This window comes from Carcharhinus amblyrhynchos, chromosome 32 (assembly GCF_965287045.1).
Source record: "Carcharhinus amblyrhynchos chromosome 32, sCarAmb.v2.hapA, whole genome shotgun sequence".
Classification (NCBI taxonomy): Eukaryota; Metazoa; Chordata; class Chondrichthyes; order Carcharhiniformes; family Carcharhinidae; genus Carcharhinus; species Carcharhinus amblyrhynchos.
Window position 1 is genome coordinate 9415888 of NC_137355.1, and position 8914 is coordinate 9424801.

The following is an 8914-nucleotide window of genomic DNA, read 5'->3' on the forward strand; positions in this document are numbered from 1 at the left end:
CTTCCCTAAAGGACATTAGTGAACCAGATGGTTCTTTTTTCTGACAATGGTTTCATGGTCATCAGTAGATTCTTAATTCCAGATTTTTAAAATTGAATTCAAATTTCACCATCTGCAGGATTCGAACCCGGGTCCCCAGAACATTAGCTGAGTTCATGGATTAATAGTCTAGCAATAATACCACTAGGCCATCACCTCTCCAAAACAAAGAACAACTGACAGCCAACAACATTTGAAACTAAAGGCGGTGAAATTCTGTATATTTACCTTTTCCAGTATTAACAAACAGTCCGGAGACACCATTGAATTGACAAGATGACTGTCTCCTATTTCATTGTATTGTTGAGTTTACTATCTTTAACGCAATCAGCCCACCCAGAGCTGTATACCAATATTTATCTGTATATGCAACACACATATGCTAAAACCACGGACATATCCAAATGTTAGATATGCACATACATTCCTACACATGCAGAAGAGGGAATACCTCCAATGCCTTTATTATGGGCAGATTTGATTGTGTGGGATCAGCTCATTCTGTCTTTTAGGGATCCACGGGCAGGTTTTATTAAGGAATGTGATAGAATAGACGTTTACAGAAATAGGACTTGTACGGGTGGACCAGTTGCATGAATAGATACTCACCTTGTCTTTGACATAGCCAACCCAGCCTTATTTTGAATGGAACTGATTCAGGGGCGCAAGGAATAGTGCATATCAAGAATAAGAATGGCTACAGAGTGAATTTAGGAACCAGCAAGTGTAGACGTAGCCAGTAAAATTTGTCTGGATCCACCCAACGATGATCGGGTTTGCAATATTCTGTATTGTTTTGACGGAGAGAACAACTATCCAATTCCCAATGGAACTTACTGGATTTGTGGAAATAAAGAATACCCATGATTGCCTACTGGCTTGACAGTCACCTAGGATATGTAGTCCCATATGTCTACCATACCAATCAGCTTCCAAAGGAGAGCTAATGACAGCATGGTGGCACAGTGGTTAGCACTGCTGGTTCAATTCCTGGCCTCAGGTCACTGTCTGTGTGGAGTTTGCACATTCTCCCCGTGTCTGCGTGGGTTTACTTCGGGTGCTCCGGTTCCCTCCCACAGTCCAAAGATGTACCGGTTGGGCTGATTGGCCATGCTAAATTGACCCTTTGTATCAGGGGAATTAGCAGAGTAAATATATGGGGTTACGGGAATAGGGCCTGGGTGGGATTGTGGTCGGTGCAGACTCGATGGGCCAAATGGCCTCCTTCTGTACTGCAGGGATTCTATGCCATGATGTGCCCTGGTGGGATTGGACCATTTCCTGGGGATAATGATGCCACCTTATTCACATATGAAACTGTCTATGGAAATAGAAGCCATTACCTCAGTTTTGGAAAAGGTTACCACTTGCGCTCTTGCAGAGATCAGCGATGAGATGGTTGCAATCGAATGGCATTAGACTTGATCCTGGCAGCTAGGGGTGGAATCAAAATGTTGGATTGGATCAAAATGTTGCACGTATGTAACAGACACCTCGGAGAACATAACTATTAAGTATTTGGAAAGAGGTCGAGAAACAGACAACTGGGTCAATTTTCTCTGGGGAAATGGATAACTGGCTTTGATAGGAATGAGCACAGTGCAAGGGATCACGCATCACACAGGGGATCACGCATCACACAGGGGAATCACGCATCACACAGGGGAATCATGCATCACACAGGGGAATCACGCATCACACAGGGGAATCACGCATCACACAGCGGAATCATGCATCACACAGGGGAATCACGCATCACACAGGGGAATCACACATCACACAGGGGATCACACATCACACAGGGGATCACACATCCACTACCTCCAAAAGAATGGCAAAGGTGACGTAAATTGAGGAGAAGAAGGAAACAATAACTATGAAACCCGTACCACCGAGTGCCTCAACCCGTGAGAACATTTACTTAAAGACAACTTTCTCATGCCATACACAAGATGACATTTCGTTTTGAATTTTAGCACCAATGGGAATCTGAACTCAGACGCAATTACACACATAGGGGTAGTTAAAGGTAATCAAGGCGGAGAGGGGAGAAATTAAAAACCAATCACATACTTTAGGATTTAACTTTATTTAGTATTGACTGAGCCAATCGGCCAGGAGAGGGGATTGTAGAATGGAATTTTAATTCAGCTAGTGAGACTCACAGACAGAGGCAGGTTTTCTTAGTGACAGGATATCTAGAAGGGTTCTTTATAACAAGTTAACATGGACAGTTTGCTCATTTGTGAATTAGAACAAATGAATATGATTTTAAAATTTATATATATATATCTCAAAGTATTGAATGTATTTTAATATATAAAATGTATCGTTCATCTCAGTCTAAAAGAGCAAAGTGTAATGGTAAATAAAGTCAGAAGGTTGGAGCTCGAATGCATTAGCCAGCAAAAGTAAGCATGAGCAGTTTCAAGTTTTTAGAACAAATATTGTAACATTGTCTGGAAATGTATGTTACTATAATGTCCAGACATGAGATAATGTATTTCCAGAACCCAGAAATCACGTACATCTCTCTCTGTTTTGGCAGTATACTAGTGGGAAAGGTTCAGCTATGGAAAGCTTCCATAGTTACATAGCAACCAGGAAATGGGTTCAGCCAAAATGGGACAACGTCTGGATTGAATGGACTAATGAGATATCATTCTCCTACCTTCTCCCCGTAGGCCCTGACCCCCTTATCGATCAAGATCTATCCATCTCTGTCTTAAAGACACTCAAAAACCTGACCTCCACAGTCCTCCATGGCAATGAGTTCCACAGATTCACCTCCCCCTGGCTGAAGAAATGGATGAAAATCATAACAACATGATTGAATGGCAGAACAGACCCAATGGGCCAAATGGCCTACTTCTGCTCCTATATCTTATGGTCATATTGTACTGAGTGGCATATTGCAATTGTCTGAGATACTTTGTCAAAAACTGGACTGAGGTGAACACTAAATGAAATTGATTTTAAAGTAAAAAGTTTATTTATTAGTCACAAGTAGACTTACATTAACACTGCAATGAAGTTACTGTGAAAATCCCCTAGTCGCCACACTCCAACACCTGTTCGGGTACACTGAGGGAGAATTTAACAGAGACAATGCACCTAACTAGCTCGTCTTTCGGACTGAGAGGGGAAACCGGAGCACCCAGAGGAAACCCATGCAGACATGGGGAGAATGTGCAGACCCAAGCCGGGAATCGAACCCAGGTCCCTGGCACTGTGAGGCAGCAATGCTAACCACTGTGCCGCTGACTAAGCTAATGAAGAGGCATATCTTAGATTACAAGATGTATAATTGTTCTGTATTTTGGTTGAGTGCCTCAAATCTTTGGAGAAGTTTCAGAGCCCTGAACCTGAGCTGTCTCACCCTTCAGAAACCTCCAAACGGCTGTACATTATTGTTTGATTTTTGTGTTTTAAATAAATTTTGATTACATCTTTTGAACACAGACTTTGCCTTCTGTGAGTTTTTGAATAGAGTCTTAGTTTTTAGACATTAGCCACCTTTTTAAAGAAAATTCCCCCACTATACCTATCATCTTCAAAGATCAGTGTGTGTGCATCCACATGCTCTTCTCTGCCTGCACGCTGTGATAGAAACAGTGTCATTAAATCTATATTGCCTCTATCACTCCTGCCAAAATCCTACAACTCACACTTCTCTGTGTTAAATTCCATCCGCCACTCATTTGCCTATTCTGCTAGCATATCGATGTTTAGTTTATTCATTTATTAGTGTCACAAGTAGGCTTACATTAACACTGCAATGAAGTTACTGTGAAAATCCCCTAGTCACCACACTCCAGTGCCTGTCCAGGTACACTGAGGGAGAATTTAGCATGGCCAATCCACCAAACCAGCACGTCTTTCGGACTGTGGGAGGAAACTGGAGCACCCGAAGGAAACCCACGCAGACACGGGGAGAACATGCAGACTCCGCACAGACAGTGTCCCAAGCTGGGAATCGAACCTGGGTCCCTGGCACTGTGAGGCAGCAGTGCTAACCACTGTGCCACCATGCCACCCCTATCCAATCACGCCAACCCTTGCCATGTGGTCTGGACTGTGTATGATTCTGAACAGTCCTCTGAAATGGCCCAGCAAGCCACTCATTTCAAAGGGTGGGCAACAAATGTTTGTCTTGTCAGCAAAGCCCACGTCCCATGGAAGAATTTAAAAAATATTTCCCAGTTACGCCCAGCTTAGTGCCAAGTGTCAGCAATGGACAATCCTCCTCAAGTCAAATTCTCACCTTGAGTTGACTTGTTTTAATTCTCTGTATGTGTGTTTGTGTCTGAAAATGGCCCTGTTTTTTGTGACCTTATAGTTTTTACAATTATATTTTAACTTATCACATGCTTGGATTGTATCACCACTGTTGCGTTGTTATCAGTTATTTCGTTATCCACTCCTATTCCTTCCTCTGAAATTACGCACTTATATTACGTAGATGTGGGCAGAATGTTTCCTTTTCTGGAAGAATCTAGAACTCGGAGTCACTGTTGGAAAATAAGGGCTCACCCACTTAGGACAGAGATGAGGCATATTTTATTTCTCTGAGGGTCTTTGGAATGCTCTTCCTCAGAGGTTGGTGGAAGCAAAGATTTTGACTACTTTTGCGGCACAGCTAGATTAGCAAGGAGGTGAAAGGTTATCAGGGATAGGCGAGAATGTGTGGAGTTGAGGTTACTTCCCAACATGCCTTTGTTACTGTCAATGAACTTAGAAGCATTACACTTGATCCAAGTCCATTTTTTTAAATCATTCATGGCACACGAATGCGCCAACATTTATTGCCCATCCCTAGTTGGCAGACTGGCCAGACTGGGTAAGGATGGCAGATTTCCTTCCCTAAAGGACATGAATGAACCAGATGGGTTTTTCCGACAATGGTTTCATGGTCATCAGCAGATTCTTAATTCCAGATTTTTTTTTCATTGAATTCAAATTCCACCATCTGCCATGGTGGGATTTGAACCTGGGTCCCCAGAATATTAGCTGGGTTTCTGGATTAATAGCCTAATGATAATACCACTAGGCCATCACCTTGCTACAGAGATAATAGCATAGATCCTTTTGTACAGTGGGACGGTTTAGCATTGTGGATTTTCCCCTTATCCTAACAGGTTTCTCTATACATTGTACTCATTTCCATCAGACTTTCAAATGAACCTACCTGATAATTAAGTTGATCTTTCTCTACACCCTGGCTATGACTGTATACACTACATTCTGCACCCTCTCTGTTCCTTCTCCCCTACGTACTCTATGAACGGTATGCTTTGTCTGTGAGAAAGATTACTTTTCACCATATACCAACACATGCGACAATAATAAATCAAATCACTGGACAGGTCTAGACTCTGTGGGGTCTTTGTTCCCACACCCTCCTCCACCAATCTTAGTTCAATCCAATGGTCACATTCCCCCTTACTGTACCTTGCCCTCCTCCAAGCTGTGACTGGGTCTTTGAGTGAAGAGTTCCTCTCTGCCTCCTCTGCAGTCTTTACTGCGCACAGTTGCTTCTGAGCCAGCATGACTCAAGGCAGAGGAATTTCCTGTTGTTAATTGTAGCTCCTTCCCAGAAGTTTGGACGCACAAATACTTCTGTAAAATTTAAATAATAAAAGAAACAGACATGTCCAGTTCTCAGTTACCAACCAATCCATGACTTGAAAACCCAGGAACGCTCGTGAAAAGCTAACATTACCTTGCAATCTGAAATTCTGGTCACGCATTCAGTGCCGTGCGATTTTGCAACCAATACTTACCAAGGCAAATGAAGGTCAGTGCAAAGGGTTCACTCTTTGTTTCAACTGACACCAATCGCACGGAAATCCAATGCAAACTTAATGAGTAGCTTTTCAACTCACTTAACCCTTTTTAAACCAAAAAGGGAACTACTTGTTTAGGATCCGATTATTATTGCAATAAAATAGCGTTGCAGTACAACACATCAGGCCATTCAGCCCATCACTCCTGTGCCAGCTGAGCTTTTCTATTAGCGTCACATATAGGCTTACATTAACACTGCAATGAAGTTAATAGGCGGCCCAGTGGCGAAAGATCAGCACGGTGACACAGTGGTTAGCACTGCTCCTTCACAGCATCAGGGACCCGGGCTCGATTCCTGGCTTGGGTCTGTGTGGAGTCTGCACATTCTCCCCGTGTGTGTGTGGGTTTCTTCCGCTTTCCTCCCACAGTTTGAAAGATTAGTTTAGTTTATGGGAATAGGGTCTGGCTGGGATCGTGATCAGTTCTTGTTCAGTGTACCCGAACAGGCGCCCGAGTGTGACGACTAGGGGATTTTCACAGTAACTTCATTGCAATGTCAATGTAAGCCTTAATTGTGACGAATAAATAAACTTTTACTTTAAGTTACTGTGAAAATCCCCTAGTCGTCACACAGGCGCCCGTTTGGGTACACCGAGGGAGAATTTAGCATGGCCAATGCACCCTAACCAGCATGTCTTTCAGACCCGGAGGAAACCCATGCAGACACAGGGAGAATGTGCAAACTCCGCAAAGACAGTGACCCAAGCTGGGAATCAAACCCGGATCCTTGGCGCTGTGAGGGAGCAGTGCTAACCTGAGTTATCCACCGAGTCTCACTCATCCGCTTATTTCTCTCAGCCCTGTACATTTTTCCTGTTCAAATATTTTTAAAAGGATGGTGCTGGAACGAGGTAATGTCTTGTGCACTGTTCCCAGCATGCCCTCTACTCCTATCTTTTTAAGTCCTACGCTCTTAAAATAGAACTCCAACTCTTCCAGTAACTTTCTAATAATGCTCGCCCTATCTGCGACTGTAACACTATATACTATACTGCACACTCTCCTTCTCCGCTATGTTCAGTTTAGTTTATATATTATTATTATAAATTGGCTTACATTAACACTACAACGAAGTTATTGTGAAAATCCCTTAGTCGCCACACTCCGGGACCTGTTCAGGTGCACTGAGGGAGAATTTAGCACAGCCTGTGCACCCTAACCAGCACGTCTTTCGGAAACCAGAACACCCGGAGGAAAGAACGGTACGTTTTGTCTGCATAGGGTGCAATAAACAATACTTTTCACTTTGTCCAGATACTTGTGACAATAATAAATCAATTCTAGATATGCAGTTCCTTTCTGAGAGATACTGCTGCGTCTGCATGGAAATTGGATGGTAGCAATTCCTGTAACATTGCGGTATTACCATATCAATACTCAACCTTCTCCGTCTCACCTCACAGCCGATGTTTCTCCTCGTCACAATGAAGATTTTGGTCACAAAGTAGTCTTTATGTAGGGTTGCTGCAGTGTAGCTTGGATCCGTGCATAGATCGATCAAATTAAAATCTTAAGTATTATTGAAAAAAAAGACATGCTGTCAAATCTTTTTGTCTTGCATTCATCAGGACAATGGCAAGAATTTCACATTTCAAAGGGTACAATAATTTATACAGCACAAGGGGAGAGTGCTGTTTTGTTGACAAGTGGGCTCTGAGGCATTGCCATGGAGAAACCACTAGGGAGCAGTGAACTGCCAAGTTTGTTGCCCCTTTTCAAATTGTTATCTTGGGTGTGGTGGTATTACCACTGAACTAGTAATCCAAAGATCCAGGGTAATGCTCTGGGAGCCTGGATTCGATTCCCACCTCGCCAGATGGTGCAATTTGAATGAAATTTTTAAAATCTGAATCTGGGACAGAGGAGAAAAATGGCGACCAACTTGACGGCTGCACAGCTGTTTTTTTTCATCACATCGCCCAGCACTTATGAAGAAAAACGTGCGGGCAGAGTATCCCACATCGTCACGCTTGTGGGCAGGACCTGAAAACAGCAGTGGTGTCGGGTTACCAGAGAGAAGCTTTTTAAAGGGCCAGTTAGAAAAAAAGAGATATCTGCTCTCTACACGCACACAGGCAAAACCCTCCCCGACAGACACAAACCTGCTCCACTTACATGGGAAAACCCCCTCCTCCTCCTCTGCCCCCTTCCACTCCTCCACAAACATGGTGAACCTATGAACCAGTGGACATTGCACAGCCATGTTCCACCTCCATCCCCCAACCCCCAGAGCCATACCTATCGGCACAATGCTTACCATCTGGTTCCTTTTGCCTGGTTCCTGTTACGCTGGTGAAGGGGAAGTCCCAATGCAAAGAGCAGTAGCTGCTACTGATATTTAAATAATCTATAAGGTATACTAGGATGCTATCGGTACTCAATGCTTTGAGTTATAAGGGGAGGCTGGATAGACTGAGATTTTTTTCTCTGGCGCGTAGGGGTGATCTTTTAGAGGTTCATAAAATAATGAAGGGATGTTTTGGACATCTTGTTGAAGTTGTACAAGACATTGGCAAGGCCACACTTGGAATATTGTTTACAGTTCTGGTCACCTTTTTATAGACTGGAACTATTTCCCTGGAATGTAGAAGGCTTAGCGGGTGATCTTATAGAGATCTATAAAATAATGAGGGGCATAGGTCAGCTAGATAGTCAACATCTTTTCCCAAAGCTAGGGGATTCTAAAATTAGAGGGCATTGTTTGAGGGGAGAGATACAAAAGGATCCACAGGGGCAATTTCTCCACTCAGAGGATGGTGTCTGCAACAAGATGCCAGAAGCAGCAGTAGAGGGTACAATTTTGTCTTTTAAAAAGCATTTAGACAGTTACATGGGTAAGATGGCTATAAAGGGATATGGGCCAATGTGGGCAATCGGAATTAGCTTAGTGGTGAAAGAAAAAGGGGTGGCATGGACAAGTTGAGCCAAGGGGCCTGTTTCCATGCTGTAAACATATGACTCTAAATGCATTGAAGTGAGGTTCCCAACAGTCCTGAGGTGAGGGGTGGAGGGAGAGAGAGAATGCATC

At 43.3% G+C, this 8914-nt stretch overlaps 2 protein-coding genes across 4 annotated transcripts in view; both read right to left on the bottom strand.

Moving 5' to 3' along the window:
* Window positions 1-7327, bottom strand: part of LOC145360826 (hydroxylysine kinase-like) — a 43542-nt gene extending 36215 nt beyond the window's left edge. The window contains exon 1 of the mRNA XM_080216311.1: window positions 7283-7327. The gene's annotated coding sequence lies outside the window, so the exon portion shown is untranslated. The remainder of the gene's footprint in view (window positions 1-7282) is intronic.
* LOC145360825 (hydroxylysine kinase-like) overlaps window positions 1-7369 on the bottom strand; it is a 29546-nt gene extending 22177 nt beyond the window's left edge. Inside the window, exons 1-3 of one of the 3 annotated variants that reach the window (XM_080216307.1) lie at window positions 7283-7357; window positions 5491-5658; window positions 1383-1473 (exon numbers count right to left, since the gene is read on the bottom strand). The gene's annotated coding sequence lies outside the window, so the exon portion shown is untranslated. Of the gene's footprint in view, window positions 1-1382; window positions 1474-5490; window positions 5659-5822; window positions 5940-7282 lie in introns of those variants that run through there. The other 2 variants (XM_080216308.1, XM_080216309.1) reach the window with 2 other exon arrangements.
* Window positions 7370-8914: the final 1545 nt, after the last annotated feature.